Here is a 13,161-nt window from a genome sequence, read left to right on the forward strand (position 1 = left end):
GTCTAAGAGATGGGAACAAACCTCATCACAGAGTGCTATGCAGGGCAGATAGGAAACGGAAATGATAACATTTTATAAACATTCGATTGCTTTATGTCCAGGATCCTTTCAAGAATGTAACTTTGAATAACCTCAAAGCCAGCCTGTCTTCAGAGCTCTCCCGGGCTCCTGGAGCACCAGTGATGAAACCCAGATGCCACGGGCCGACCTTGTGTCCAAGCCACCATGGCTTCAGAGCAGCTTGTGAAGACTTGCAGACAACAGTGTGGGAGTCTGAGGGTCCTAAAGAAACTGGAAGGAGCTCTTAGGCAACTTTTAGCTGAGGTCCTGGCCACCTGGGCTACTGATGACCATGGAGGCCAGGAGGCCAGTCTGCAGTTCCCTTCATTATATGTGGTTTTGTTCTTCGGCTTACTGGAGTCCTTTTTGAGGAACAGAAGAAGCTATTCCTACTGTCCAGGTTAAGTCGGGTCTTTGGCATCTGAAATGTGCTAACCCTTTTCCACTTGAACTCAATGTGAGAACAAGCCACCCTCCTTCCAATCATCAAAAGACAGGTTCCCATCTGTGATGTTTGCCCTTGGAGGCACTGTGGTGTGTTTGTGAAGAAGCATGTGCCCTCTGGGACGGAAGCCACCCTCTCAGTTCCTCCCGCAGCTTCAACTAGACACCTTTGACCTCATTTTCCCACCACAAAAACATTTCTCAAGCGCTAGTTCTTCATAAAGGGGTCGCTACATCACTCATAGACATTGCTCAAGTTGATTTGATGGTATCAGCCCCTCCACTCTCCTAAATGTTGAATCCTGCAGAATGTGGCACAATTTATGACTGTTCCCTTCTGACATGCCTAGAGATTTGTTGTTTTGATTCTTTATACTTAAGATTATCAACATTTTCAACAAAACTAAAAAATCTAAGATCCAGCTAAGTAACAATATCTGGAATATAAATGTTATTTATTATATAGGCACATAGCTAAAAATGACGTTTTCCATAGACCTCAGAACATTAATATGTTATTCATCTTGTGACAATATATTTAAATTTTTGACGTAAAGACATTCTTCCGAATAAGACACAATTTAGGCTATGATGTCAAAACCATGAGCCTAAAGATTGAGCTTGCTGTTTTAGTTTACAGACTCATCTAGTCTGGAAATTACAAACAACTCTACACTTGCTGTCATACTTACTCAGGCCAGATTTTTGCTCATTTGGGTTTTTTCTGTTTTATATGTATTTTACAGAGGAGGTTGATTTCCTAGAGGTTTTATTAAATATGAAGTTAGAGAGGTTTCTAACTGCTTACCAACACTCTAGGCAGAAATTCAGGCGAAAACCTTGAACACGTGACACTATAGTGTATAGATTCAAGAAATAAGGGACTAGAGATCTAGTGCAGCAGTAGCAATAGCACTGCCTATGTTTACCTCGCATGCACAAGGCCTTGCTTAATGGGGGAGAGGGGAAAGGAGAGAAAAGGAGAAGGAAGAAAAGAAAATAGAAAACAGAGAAAGTAGAAGTTCAAAATATGGCAAGTTCTTGTTTACACAGAGGAATGGAGGCTGTGGTTCAAAAGCAGCGTACCATGAATCCTCCTGAAGCCTGACTAATTTCACTGGAACCCGCACAATGACTCTGGAGGCAGTGGTTCCACGCCTGAGAAATAGATGCTTCCCTGAGAGAAGAAGAACTGTACCAAGGATTCCTCTCCACCTTCAGGCTCAGAAGAGCATTCAAGCATCAGGCCTGTGTCCCCAGCACACTCTTTACTGAACAGTCAAGTCATCGTCTCCTTACTATGTCTAGTGGGCTCTTCTCCTTTGCGGGTGAAACAAAGGCAAAATCACGGAACATGATCTTGAATTCTCTTCAGCAAGGATCACTAAACATTTCTAAAGTTCATCTTACTATTTATTATAAATAATGATGATATGCAAATCCACTGCGAAGTAAGCCACGAAAGAACAGTTTTTAAATTAGTGTGTGTAGCACAAACAAGACAAAACCATCTCTGTGGCACTGTCTGCACTTTGTGGTTCCACGGCTTAGAGAGATGCTTTGAATGTCATTTATAATGCTGTATCACTGGATGAAAGTTATGGATTCTTCAAATATCATTAAGCAAGGCCTCAACTGAATCCGCAAGGCACCAGAGCTCAAGAGAAATCAAGAACTTTGCTTGGGAGCCAAGATCTTTCCACTGACTCTCAGAATGATGGTGGCTCTGTAGTCACTGCCAGCAGCTCCATATCATGCCCCGTAACACGCAAACCTTCCACTCCCTACCCTTCCTCTTCTCCTTCCTGGCCTCCCCTAGCTTCTTACTCATCCCTAAAAAAATTCTCCTCACTCTTTCAATGAAATCGAAGTGAAACTTCCTTCTTCTCTTCTTGACCTTCTCATCACTAGAAATGAGGGTGATACAAACAGGTCTCTACATCTCAAGGGTCCCACTCCTCCTGTGGTGAAAACTACACAGTAGAATCTCATCCTCTGCCATCACTCTGTCCACCTGCCCATCCCCTCCTTACCTTCAAGTCTGTGAGCTCCTCTAGGACCTCAGTGTAAATGGCGTACTCTCAGACTAAGCCAAATGCTGACACACCAGTAGCTCCTGCCCTCTGGACCCCAGCTTCTGCTGGATAGTCTCATAGTTCATTTAGAATCCAACCCCCTTCTTTACCATGGTGACTGCCCTGCATCTCAACAGAAAGGATTCTCATCATTTGAAATTCTGAGCTTCCTAAATTCCAAATTCTGAGTATTTACGATGTCACAGTTACTGATATGCAGTTCTGATCACACGGAAGATACTAGGCTAAGTATGCTTTTTCACAACAGTTCTATGGACTAGGTGGGACCACATAAGATTGCCAGTCAACTGTTTTGATGTATAAGTCTGTTATTATGTATTTATTTGGCCATAATAGCTTCATTTTGCAATCGGGGCTAATAAGAGAAAATATCTCTGAAAAGTCATACTCCTCAAATAGATGAGCCTCCAAAGGTACTGCCCTACACTGTTTCCCAAGTTTCTCTGACTCCCCAACATTGCAGACCTAGCTGTATGTACACAGTTTGCCTCTGCATTACTTCCTTCCATTGAGAGTCAAGTTGGGCTTAAGAACAGCCTCTTCCTGTGGCATTTTCTGGTAAAGCCCAAGTCAAGCTGATCCCTGCTGCTACAACCCTGATGTAATTGAACAAGCTGCCCTCTGGCACGCCTCTAATGCCTTCCAATCACTCTATATACCAGGCACTTATTTCTTCTCTAAATGCATACTTACTTAAGACATCAGTGAGCATGTCACTTTCCCTAATTAAGCTCATAATCCTCTCAATTATTAAATGAGTATATCAGAAAGATCCAGAGATCTCTTCAATTTCTTCTTAGCATAAATGATATAAATGAAGCAGTGAATTTCCTTTAAAAATGAAACTGAAGCTCATATAGATAAAGGCTCCCCTGTTTAAGAAACGAAGACGTGAAGAGTTTGCCTGCTTAGCATTCTAATAATTACCTCTCCCCACAAAACCACAAAGAAATCAACTCCTGGCTGCTCCAGACCTGCTTTCGCATCCTTCTGTTGATCCCCGAAGCACCATTACCAGCACACTGATCCTTTCAGATATCTTGATATTGCAAAGACTTCCTTCTTTGTCATCTATTCCAGTCTATATTTTTTCCAAAATGCTTTCTACATTCTACACTGTAAGGCCCTGCTTGGAGCAGGAATTTCCTTGTTCAGACACCCACAACATCCGAGCTACCTACTACCTAAGGCAGATCTAAGGTGATCACTGCAATCTCCTTTCTTGGTCCACAATCCATGGGCCCATACGTGAATACCATAGATTTTATTCGCCAGAGGAGATTAGATGGCAGACTTGAGAAAAGGTACTTAATGCCAGTGGATCTGACATAATCAAAGAGCTTTTTAAAGGGAGACTTCTCCAGCTTGCCTCAGAAGACAGGTCAGAGAGCTTAAAAACATGAAAAGGGCCCTCGCTGCCTAAAGGCCAGGAAAAAAAATTCAAGCACCCTATAAGAACTGGCTGCAGCCTCCAATGGCTGGCAAAGAAACCATATACCCACAAGTGTTACACTCGGCCAACAACACGAAGGGGAGCTTTAAACAGTTTCCTCCCACCCCTGCCCTAGCCTCCAGATGAGAACTCACCCCAGGCTCAACACTGACTTTATTCTTGGCATCAACAGGGCAGAGAACACAGTTACATGGCACAGGCTAGCTTGCAACCAGAGACTCCTTTAAGGCAATACATTTGTTGGCATTTGATGATACACCCTGACACATTTAGATGCAGGATGATATCACTGCATCATCTGACATCCATGTCCTCAAAGATCTTTTCCCCCATTCCAGTCTCAATGAACAGTTGGAGACCACTTACTGCCCTTATTGACCAAGTGGGTCCACACTTCAGTAACACTACCCTTAAGGCAAATGACTTTGTAAGACTCCAACTCTGATGAACAGCATAAATTAACGCCTTTGCTGCATTGTTTTGCTGACTTGCACCTGTTTGTAACAATTTCAGCAAGTCTGGTTCACTTCCATGTTCCCCTCATACAATATTTAAATAAAACACAGCTTAAAATTTTGATTCCTGAATTTTAAAAATCTTTACAGTATATATGTGTATGTGTGTGTGTGTGTGTGTGATAACCACTAATTATTTAATGGCCATGAGACTTCTTTTATTTCTTAATTATTTTATTGTATAATTCATTAGGAGTGTTCCATTACAAGGTAAAATTATGACACATCAAGTTCAAAGAAAAGAGGAGAAAGAAAAGGAGGAAGAGATCTTCATCAGTCCTAACTCTATTCTGCTAAATCTACCAAATATGAACCTCACAAGCAAATGCAAGTGGTCCTGTCCAATAGACACAGTTGGTTCTCAGGACCTGAGAACCCCCCCAGGTCCTGTCCAGTAGACAGGGCAATAAGAACCCACCAGGTCCTGCCTGATAGAACCCACCAGATAACTTGGGAGTATTTCCTGGACCTGCATGTCTTCAGCCTCATTAAGGCACTCAGGTGAGATGCATTGGTCAGTTTGCTCTTCTCCAATTTTGTCCTGGAAAAAAGGCTTCTACTTACCTCCACTTGCCTACAAATAATCTAAAACAGTATTGAAAGAAACATACTCAGAAAAATAGAGGAAAAGAAAAATATTCTTCCTCATTATGTTTCCTCTAATCTCATTATTATATTTCCTGGAACAAGTAATAGCTCTTGAAACATTTCTACACAGAAAGCCTTTGTAAAGAGGCATAAATAAGGTACAAAATAATTTGTAGGCTATCCAGGAAACCGTACCATTATCTGTTAAAGACCCCTGCTCACTGCCACCACTGTTAATTTTTAGTCCTTAATTCATAGGCGCAGGGGGAAGCTTTATTTCCCTAATAATAGACAAGTGTGATGCTATCTCTAAAACAGATAGCTAAGAAGCAAAGAGGGTATTTGAATCGAAACTGTCCTTAAAAAAGGATGGGGTGGGGGACATACATGATCGCAATTGAACACCCTGCCTTGTCTCAATCTCTTCACTCTTTTTGTGTTCACCATTGTCATGTTACACTTAGCTCTAAAATAGGTGGACTCCATCTTGTAGAACGTTGAGTGCTTCTCCAAATGTATAAAGTTTGCTTTCAAAGTATTGTCGTCTTTTTTATAAAAACGCTTACAAACTTTCTCTCTAATTAGCAAACTTTCGGTATTACTAACTGTGGTCCTTATGCTGCATGCACATTCTCTGGGGTTAAATCTGTCTTACGTAATTATAATTCTGCACCAGCTGTGTGTGTGTGTGTGTGTGTGTGTGTGTGTGTGTGTGTGTGTGTGTTAGCTGGGATTAGACCCAGGGACTCACACAATAGGCAAGTTTTCTAACACTAACCCACATCCCCAGCCCTTTGAGTAGCCCTTCCCACGGAACCCCACAACTCATAGTAAAATTCTACCCTCTTATCTACATGTTTAACAGTTTTAAATTGCATATATAAATGGGAGTAGAAACATTTCTTTAAAGGTGAAGAACAACCTTACTTTGGAGTGTATTTGATTTGTGTATAGAGGGCTCTTTTATCTAAAAAAAATGCTCTTAAGTAGACAGAAAAACAAGCAATTAATTAAATAAGCAAGCCATTTTTTAGAGTCCAGTCACTGACACTAGGTTTACCCTTAAAACCACTGTATTCCCCCCACAAAAGAACAGGGCACTTTATGAGATCTTTGAGATCAAGAATTGACCATGGCAGAAGCAGAGCAATGTATGTTAGCCGGGTCATCTGTGGGCTCATGGGTTCAGATTTATGAGAAAAATCTCTTTCTATGGAAACAATATGGAAAGAACTTCATTGCTTATAACAGTACAGTCTGAAATGAAAATAACAAAAGGTTACCAAGCATGCTAAGTTCACCTGTGACTTAAAAGCAAACCTAGTTTTTTTCAAATATTCAATCTGGGCTTTGCTAAAATTCTGCATACAAAGAACCAAAAAAATAAAAAATAAAAAATAAAAAAAATCAGAAATGCCAGTCTTTAGGGGTCTAAACCAATATGTTCATTTACTATTTATTAATGGTGTTGCTGCTGTTGTTTTTTCTTGTTCTTGCTGATACAGGGCCTTCCTGTCTCTAGCAGGCCTGGCACTCACAGAGATGAACCTGGCTCTATCTCCTGAGTGATGGAATTAAAGGTATGCACCACCATGCCTTAGTCTCACTATTTTTTCTTTTATACTAACCACACACAGTATTTGATTATTCTCCTGAAATAGGGGCTGTTTCCTGTGGAATTAAAGTTCAGTAAAATCATTAAAATATGATTTAAAACACTTTCAAAACTAGTTAAGAAATTATATTACTTAGACTTAAATTGCCTATCATTGTTTATTATACCATAAAAAAACAATTAATTGAAAACGTACATACTATACATTTTAAAGAGCCTTTGCTTTTCTATAATCATTTAATGATAATTTGGCTTTGTTTAACAAAAGGTTAAACTATTAATTCGTTAAGAGATGAATCATCTTCCTTTTAATAAGCTGATAGATGATATTTGAAGAACAATTTTCACTAATATCTATTAGAGACACTGTCAAGAAAAGCAATGAACACATAAGCCTTTACAACACATAAGTCTTTACAACACATGTGAGATGACCTTTTACGAGCAAATATTTAGAATGAATCAGATAATTGCTAATCACATTTTTGGATTAATATTAGACTAATATATAAAAAAAACACCTTAGAAATAAACAGTTGGGTTATTCAAACAATTCTAAAACTTTATCAGAGATTAAAAATTATAACTGAAGCCAGGAATGGTCACACATGCCTTTGATCCCAGCACTCTGGAGGCAGAGGTGGGTGTATCTCGGAATTCAAGGCTAGCCTGGTCTTCAAAGCGAGTCCAAGACAGCCAGGGCTCTATCACACCAAGAAACCCTGTTCAGATTTCCAATAGTTTTGTCATAGCTCAAATCAGTTAGTGGTAGGGGAGTGAAATCTTTTCCAAATGTGCCCAGGAAATCTTACAGTTTTACAAGCTAGCTTACTCTTCAAAGATTTCTGCCACTTACCCATCTCTCTGGTCCAACCTTTTTAAACTATGACATCCTTGAGTTTGTGTTCCACAGGATGAGTTTATGGCTGGTATTCTCCAATTACTTAATGAGTTAGTGAATTTATAAAATTTAAAAATCAACAAAGAATTAGAAACTTCTACTTTTAGGTCTAAAAACTAAAAGAACACTTGCATTAATATGAAAAAAGAATACTTGTATTAATATGAAATATAACGTTAATGTACTACAACAACAACAACAACAACCAAAAAACAAAAAAACGGAGCAGACCTGGAATTTCATAAACTGAGTATTTTCCCTGAACCTAAATCTATGATTACCAAATGAAAATTAACAAAAGTATTGCAACCGCGTTTTAATATCTACTTCCTCCTGTGGCATGTAATTGTTGATAATGAGTGCCATTTATAGATGTTAATTATAAGCAAGCATTTTACAAGAAGCTTCACAAAAGTTGGCTTTAACTCTTAATACAAACCATGAAGGTAGGCAGTGCTGTGGATGAGGAAAGAGGCTGACCAAGAGCTAACCCAACTTAGTGCTGAAAATGAACTACAAAAGCCGGAACCCGAAATCTCACCCACTCAAATTCTTGAGTCTTGACACCATCAAGGCACTACTATGACATGAATTTAAAGTGATCATATGCATTTTCTTCACAAATCTTTGATGTGCTTTAACATAATACTTTGGGGGTGTAGGTTATGTGCTAGCCACTGGACCCAGAGTTTTGCATTTAGTAACTAGATATGCTAACCTGTTGTATACTCCCCATCCTTAACCCATACTTCTCGAAATGTAAAATTTTACTTTAATGCAGTGAAAATAATTAATTCTCTCCATTTCACCAGATGAGTCATCCAACTTCATTTCCCCTATCTTATTTATTACACAGAGTAACAGACATGAATCTAAGATACTATGTTGAAGCTGACTCTGACAGTAATTATATAAGAGGAGAAACACCTACATCAAAGCCTTCAAATGATCAAAATGAACTTTATGATTCTCCATTTCCACATCTTAACCATCTAACGTCCTTCTTGAACTCACATGCAAAAGCCACACTCAGTTTTTGCGGTCAAACAGTAAGCATTTCATTCTTCCTTTAATTCTTTGAGATATGTTAATTACATATTAATTTAAATTGCTTGCCAATTAGAGTACTTTTGTTTTGGAAACTTTTTGCACGGAAAAGCTTGCTTTCCAGCCAAGCTTTACCACGATGTAACAAAAGGATCTTAGAGTTGGCTTCCTTCAGCCCATACTGTCTCTCTATGTTTATATTTTAATTTTATTGGAGTTCATAGGAATGTGGCTTTTCTTCCATGTGAACCCAAATGTAACCCATATAATGTATGTTCTTAGTACTCAAGATAAAATGATGGTACATTTTTGGATTAGGAATTCTCTTACTTTTTTCTTTTAAAATTCTCATTAATTGGTAACTTTATTATGATTATTATTATTTGCCACCCACTCATAAAAATACCTTGCAGAATTTAATGGGAGAAGGAACATGGAGAAAGATATTTAAACTGAGTATTAACAAAAAAGAGGTACTCTTTCATACCACAAGAGAATACAGAAAATTAGTTTCATATCATTTCTGTGTGCTCACACAAGCAATACCCAACTCAGTAACCAGCAGTGGTCCAAACCATAGGCGAGCCAACAACCTCCAACACAGCAAATTCCCCTACTGAAACAGCAGCCGATGGGGCAGTTTGGTTTCCATATCAGCCCACAAACGCATAATTTAACCCTGATTGCAACTCAAATATCATATGAGTAGGACCAACAGGAATTCTGACTCTAAAGAAGGGGGGCTTAAGAAGAATTAGAACAAACGTGAGATCGAGTATTTACAGGGTAAATTCATCCACTCACCAGACTCCAATTGAGCACCGAGAGGCTGCGATTCTGAGACGATCAGGCTGGTTCTATAGTATGAACTGAGGCCACAGTGGCGCCTTCAATGAAATTATGTGGCCCTGGGGCCTACAGCAACCTGGTGTTGTTTCACCAGATGGTCCCTTCGTGAGACTGCCTTCTAAACACTTAAGTTTTTCCCTGTGTGCTGCTCTCAATTTCGGTGAGCTGAGGCTGCTTTTTACAGTGGGCACCCGTGAATGCAGAGATTCACAAGTGGCTGAAGTGCTGAAAATAAGTTCCTGTGCGTGCTCAGCCCCAAATGGTGTATTCGTATCAACCCTCTCCCCACTACACTCAGAGAACATCCCAAAGCATGGAACAAAATGAATGCCAGAGCTGGAGGACAAACAGTGCTGTGAAATGCTGACCTTTGGCCACCACGTGGCCATTTGCAATCATGAATCCACAGCATCTGAGGGTACCTGAACAAGATCTGAGCAAGACCAAGCTACTCCAAATTCCAGCATGGATGGGGACAGGCTCACAGACCCTACCTCTAGCTGGGGAGTTGATGATGTCTGGGGAAGGGAGAGTTGTTTTTCTTTGACTGTACGACTGATAGTAGGTTGCTCCAGTGAGTGGCCCATACCCATGTGTGTAAAGGCAGCACAAACTGGATTCAATGAGTAAACAAGAAGAAGAGGTGAGGTGGTAGTGGGGTGATAAAGTTGGTTGGGAGGGAGATGGGTTTTTGCTGGTGGCTTGGAAAGAGCAGGAGATGGAGATGATAAAAACACACTGCATGCATGAAATTCTCAACACGTAAATCTTAAATTACATGGTTTTTTTTCCCCCCAAAAGCCCCTGGCATACAAAAGATTCTTTTCAAACACTGGACAAGAAGAAAGGGTTCTCAGCATAAACTGTTGAAGTGAGGCATGCTTCACTTTGAACCTTTCTCTCTTCATCTGCATTCTTCTCCATGTTCTGGGCTCCCACCCCTTCAGCTCCAGAGCCCAGCACAGGACTCTGCTGCACTACCAACCCCCAGACCACCATCGGTATCGGTCCGAGGCTCAGCTTATTCCTACTCCTGCGGTTACTAATGCCTGCTGAATACTAAAACAAGAGCATGTGATATGAATTCAATCAATAACGTGTAGTAATTGATGGCTTCTCAGAGGAAAGGCTGGCAGGCCTGAAGGAACTTCCACCTTGTGTTATTTTTCAGACGATATAAGAAAGTAGCACAAAAGAACTCAAACAGTACAACTGAAAGAAATCTGTGGCTAGGGATTGTGGCGTTCCTTCGTTCACCCATCTTCAACTGCATGCCAACTATGTGATGAGATGATACATGGCGGGCAGGGGTGTGTCCTGTCTTCATAGAGCTTAGAGTGCATCAAGGAAGAAAGGCTTGGTCTAACCTTCCTGAGTTTTTCCAAAAGGTATTAATAAATATATGCCGCAAAAAGTCACAGTGTATGGCAGAAAGACACACAGGGCATATACTCACTCAAAAGTGAGTGGATATATCCCATATAATCTAGGATAAACATAACCAAAAATCTGTACACCTAAAGAAGCTAATCAAGAAGGAGGGCTCCGGTCATTCAGAAAGGAGCTAACAGAATCGGAGTATCCAGAAGACTTCTCTGCTAGGGCCTCTCCTAGGTCATGAGGGCAGCAATGCAGTCTGTCCAAAAAATCTGGAGTCACAGGTCAGACGCTCAGAGGAGAGAGGAGAGGAACCTGTCAGCTGAGATGAGCTCAGGTTAGATCAAACAGCCTGGGCCTTTGGGATCTGAAATAATCTGAGATGTTTTCCATAGACCAGCAAGCCCCTGCTCCCAGCAGCCCCCTTGACTGAGCTTCTTGCAATCAACTCTCCTAAATCTCTAAAGCAGGCTTGTAGATGACACACTCGGAGGGTAAAAATGGTGGGCAAGGAGATGATTAACCTCAGCTACCAGACAGGACTGAGATAGCTACACCAAAGCAAGCCTCTCCTGAATAAGCAGAAGCAGACCATGAATATTTAAATACTTTGCCTATGACTCTCGTCCATGAAAGAAAAATCACTCCTTGAGATGTTTTTGAGTTCAGACTGTTATCTGATCAGGATAAGAAGTGTCAATGAAAGGGCCCCAAATAAAAATAATCTGCTACTGAATTTATGTACAAAAGCTTCTGTGTGTGTGTGTGTGTGTGTGTGTGTGTGTATGCAAGAGAGAGAGAGAGAGAGAAAGACAGAGAGACAGTCTTATCAGAGTAGAGGATTATACACTTTACTGTTCAAGGGTGACAGAGAGAAAAGGGAGGCCGGAATCAAGCAGGAAGCCTGACCCTGTGAAGAAAACACTGTGCATTTGTGCAATCCAGGTACCTGATCTTTTATCAAAAGCTATTTAGATTGCTTAGAGAAGAAAAGCACTAAGTAAAAATTATTTACTCTGGGCCTATTATGAAAAGAACAGATTAACTCCCTAACACTTGGTTCTTTTTGAAGGTGTATTTTCTACCTTCCCGGTATGATTTATATTAATGAGAGGTTGAAAGCCAGTCTTAACTGAAGAAGGATTGCTGATGTGAAGTGCAGTAATTATATACCTTATGACAGGACACAGGAATGGCTCATACAAGGGAGCTGCGTAACACACCAAGCTAATCCTCCTTGCATAAAAAGGGAGAATACTTTGCGAGCTGGCCGATTTTAAGCTCCAGTTAACAAAACCCTTTTTGTTGAAGCCTAAAACAAGAATGGGTTAACAAAAGCAAGGAGGGTAGAAAATCTCATTTTTCCTTTCTTCACAAAATATAGTATTACAGGACTTACAGGTTGTGAAAGGCCACGGTGTGGCTGAAAGACTTGAGAAAGAAACAAGGTCTTCGCCAACAACAACAGTTTGAAAGGCCTCAGGCAAAGCCAGCCTCCAGTCAGGACAGAGAGCTGGGGATTGACTCTAGTCATTTATTTGCTCTTATCTTTTCATTTATTATGAACTAAAGGTGCAGAGCGGGAAGGAGCGAGATCCACAGCAAGGTTCGAATGGAATGGGCTCAGGGAGGATAAGAAGAAAAAGCCGTAAGCCACGGTGGGCAACTCAATCGTGTTTGTGCTGTTTCTTCATGGCTGCACTGCTCATCCAAAAGCCAATTCTGGACAATAATGAGACTCCATAAAACATCTGCACTGAGATTATGACCCTGTTCCGATGGAAATTTTCACTTAACATAAAGCAGCGTGGGCTGAACTCTGGCCTGCCTTTTTGCTGAAGACTACACAGAGTCCTTTGCCACCAGCAAAGATGACAGCAGCAAGAACATTCCACCTATGCCCAGGGAACAGCACATAAGTAAACGTGACATGAAAGCCACTGGACTTACTGCATATCACGGACTTTGCCAAGATAAGAAAGACTGGCAGGTGTTAAGAACGAAGTCTGGCGATCCATCTAAAGGTTCTGTATCTATGGGTGTAGCTTGGTAGCAGGGTATGTCCTGAGTATGTGTGAGGTCCTCAGTTCAAAGTGCAACACCAAAACTAATTAGATAGATAGACAGATAGATAGATAGACAGACAGACAGACAGACAGACAGACAGACAGACAGACAGACAGATAGATAGAGATGCAAGAGCCAGAGAAATGGCT

The 13,161-nt window shown here is 40.6% G+C and overlaps 1 protein-coding gene across 8 annotated transcripts in view; it reads right to left on the reverse strand.

Moving 5' to 3' along the window:
- Window positions 1-13,161, reverse strand: part of Nfib (nuclear factor I B) — a 224,547-nt gene that overhangs the window by 127,974 nt on the left and 83,412 nt on the right. The window contains exon 1 of one of the 8 annotated variants that reach the window (XM_060365779.1): window positions 9,524-9,546. The exons of the other annotated variants lie outside the window; for them this stretch is intronic. The gene's annotated coding sequence lies outside the window, so the exon portion shown is untranslated. Of the gene's footprint in view, window positions 1-9,523; window positions 9,547-13,161 lie in introns of those variants that run through there. 8 annotated transcript variants of the gene reach the window in all.

Source organism: Meriones unguiculatus, chromosome 12 (genome assembly GCF_030254825.1).
Source record: "Meriones unguiculatus strain TT.TT164.6M chromosome 12, Bangor_MerUng_6.1, whole genome shotgun sequence".
NCBI lineage: Eukaryota > Metazoa > Chordata > Mammalia > Rodentia > Muridae > Meriones > Meriones unguiculatus.